This window comes from Neofelis nebulosa, chromosome 1 (assembly GCF_028018385.1).
Source record: "Neofelis nebulosa isolate mNeoNeb1 chromosome 1, mNeoNeb1.pri, whole genome shotgun sequence".
Classification (NCBI taxonomy): Eukaryota; Metazoa; Chordata; class Mammalia; order Carnivora; family Felidae; genus Neofelis; species Neofelis nebulosa.
Window position 1 is genome coordinate 22,821,927 of NC_080782.1, and position 3,514 is coordinate 22,825,440.

At 36.7% G+C, this 3,514-nt stretch overlaps 1 pseudogene; it reads right to left on the reverse strand.

Annotated features, from left to right (window-relative positions):
* Window positions 1-766: 766 nt before the first annotated feature.
* On the reverse strand, window positions 767-1,295 carry LOC131514324 (casein kinase II subunit beta-like; annotated as a pseudogene).
* Between the last annotated feature and the right edge of the window lie 2,219 nt (window positions 1,296-3,514).

Below are 3,514 nucleotides of genomic sequence, written 5' to 3' on the forward strand. Positions count from 1 at the left end.
GTGGTGATGAGCGCCAGGTGGTATATGGAAGTGTTGAATCAGTACATTGTACGCTTGGAACTAATACAACACTCTATGTTCACTAACTGGAATTAAAATAAAAACTTAAAAAATCTTTTTTCCTAAGACTTAATTGCCATTTGCAAGTGAGATTTGAGATTTGTGCTTCTAAAAAAAAATGCCATTCAATCTGTGGTGCGACACATGCGAAGTTCATTTCAACCTGTATCTTAGAACAGTTTAAACACGGTGAGACCTGATTTCACATATACAAAAAATTCCTCTCTAAAGCCATATGCTCTCTGAACCTGTACAAAATGGTAGTTTTTGTAGAGTCTAAAAAATTTCTTCAACAACATTTCGTCATCATTATGTGTATTGTTCAGTAGTCTTCTTGTTCCTTAATTAAATTTGCAAATGTATTTTAAAAAGAACAATGAATTGTATTTAATAATTAAATATATTAGCACAGAATTATAAACAACAATGACATATCACCTTGCAATTTCAATATCAGAAGGCATGAAACCTTACTTATTTTTTCCTGAAGAGATCTGACAAGATTTTATATACATTTTGAATGTGTTTTTTTTTCCCTTTTCTTCCACTTAATTTTATAGTCCTACCAAAATAATGAGCCCTTTAATTAAGCTAAAAATTATGGAGGTTCCCTAAAGTGTGGCAGCAAAGGAATGGAGGTATCAGTGACTGAGGGATGGGTTAGATGGGGAATCAGCAAATTGTCTTGACGGGGTTTTTGGAGTTGTCATGACAAGGCCATTGAATGGGTCTTGTAATTGTAAAGCCTGGGCACAAATTGGTTGGTGAGTTTCTTGAGCCGCCATTAAGGATGTGCTATGAAAATTGTATGACAGAAACAGATGACAACATAGGCACAGTCTGTGTGGTGGTGCCTTGATGGTGTCTTGGGTGTGGACACGTCCAGGTGCTTGGCAGAGTAGAGCTTCACTGTGGTCTCATCTGGGACGTCTGAAAGATTGGTGGAAGCATCAGCTGGTTCTCGTAGTCCATGTGGGGCAGTAGCCAAATTCTCCCTGTTGGTACATTTCCAACATCTAGGTGAATCCAAGGTTGGTGAAGATATAGTAGGAATAGATCAATCCATAAAGCATCTGGGATGCCTGCTCAGTTAGGTCGCTCTGGTTAGGGTCGTCTCCAATCTCTTCATTAGGCTCCAGCTGTGGATGGGGAGGCATGTGCTCACTGAGTCCAGTGAGACTGAATTTGTTCTGGATGTAGTCTTCGTGTATTTCATAGAAGAACGCATTGCCACAGAGCCCATAGGACCAGTAACATTAACACTATTTTTCAGATGGTTAAACCACTTACTTTGAATTTATTTATTTTTCCATATCAATTTCCCGATGCTCCTTGGTGTCTATAATTTTGATTTTCTTGACTGTTCTTAAAAGTCTCTGAAAGTTCAGTTACTTGTTTTTCTTTTCATTCACAAAACATGTGATAATTAAAGTTTTTTTCTACCTATTTTAATAAAGTATTTATAAAAAGCAGTACATGGGAATGACATTTTTAATTTCTATGTCCTTTAAAGTTTTTATTAATATAGTATTTATAGAGAAAAGTGCCCATATCAAAAGGGTTCAGCTTAATGGATTGACTTCACAATCAGAAGACAGGCGTTTAGTCAGAGTCAGATCAAAAATGCCATAAGCCTAGAACATTCTCATCCCAATCACTACTCCAGTTAACTACTCTCCTGATTTCTAAAACCAAAGACTAGTGTTGCCCTTTTTGTAATAATGTTAATAAATTATGCATTATGCACATTGTAAATAACTGATGCAGATTTTGTGAATATTCCTTAATTTTTTATGGCTTCTCATATGACTGGACATTTATGTGGTAGTTTCCAGTTTGGGCTGATAAATAATGTTATTATGAAAATTCTAGTACATGCTTTTCAGTGAACTTATGCAGATACTGCTGTTGGGTTCAGGTCTCTACGGTGTGGAATTAATGATCTTTAAAAATGTGTGTGTTGTAGATACTGCAAACAGCTTTCTGAACTGGTTTCTTGCCGAAGTTTTGAGGACATAATGGACCTTGATATTTGTAAGGAATCTAAAAACTCAGCTTTTCCTTTTACACATTCAGAAACGTGTGTTTAACTTTATAATATTTTATTTATTTTATTATCTCTTCAGAACCTGAATCAGCAACCCCAGGCCGAATAGGCTCTCCTGGTGATTCCCACTGTCTGCTAAAGTTTGAGGATCTCGGCGGCAATGACATCTTTACCTACCTGGTAGGGTCAGGGATCTTTATTAATGGATTGGTATATTTTTCAATATTTCACCTAGGTTTACAACATAGGTATGACGGGTGCTAAGATTTCATTTTTTATTTTATTTTTTAATGTTCATTCATTTTTTGAGAAAGAAAGAGAGAGAGAGAGTATGAGCATGGGAGGGGCAGAGAGGGAGACACAGAATCCGAAGCAGGCTCCAGGCTTTGAACTGTCAGCACAGAGCCGGATACGTGGCCGAAACTCGTGAACTGTGAGATCATCACCTGATCCGAAGTTAGAAGCTTAACCCACTGAACCACTCAGGCATGCCCAGTGTGGAGCCTAATGTGGGGCTTGAGCTCAAGACCCTGAGATCAAGAGCTGACTGAGATCAAGAGTCGGATAGTCAATAGACTGAGCCACCCAGGTGCCTCAAGGTTTTCATTTTAAAATGATTCCCTTTACAGTGTTAACTGTGAATGAATTAAAATGGAAAGTTTAGGGGCACCTGGCTGGCTCAGTCAAACATAGGACTCTTGATCTCTGGGTTGCGATCTGAGATCACAACCGGTATTGCGTGTAGAGATTACTTAAAAACAAAACCTTTAACACAAAATAAAATAAAATGAAATGGAGAGTTTACTGAATCAGGGACTTTTATAGTCCAACCACCTCCCCCCAAATGCTAAAGACCTAATAAAGGAGTAATTAGGAAATTGGTACTTTCCACTTAATTTTTTTGATAACTTTAACTGCTCTAAAAAAATAGTCTATTAATTTTGAAAATGTACTGCATTTTAATCTGCCTGTGCAATGCCTTTGGCAACTTGGACAAATAGTTAATAAGGAAAAGCCATTTTAATCATTTATTAGTTTTAAATATATATATGTAGGTAATAGAGTTTTCTATCCCAAAATATATCTTCTTGTTCTAGAGCTAAGGCTGAGCTATAAACATTGGCAAAGTTTTGTGGATTGTGCTTGAGTTACGAATTTCTAAAACTGAATTATCACGGGACTTTTTGTATCATATTTGGTTTTTCTTTTGTTAAATTTTATCTTTTGTATATGCTTTTATTTGCAGAAAGTGTTCTGGTGATTATCTGGCTAAGTTTTTCAAAAAAAAAAAAAAAAAAGAATAGTTATAGATTTAACAATACAAGAGATGGGGCCCCTGGGAGGCTCAGTCGGTTGAGGGTCTGATTTTGGCTCAGGTCATGATCTCACAGCAGATGAGTTCGAGCC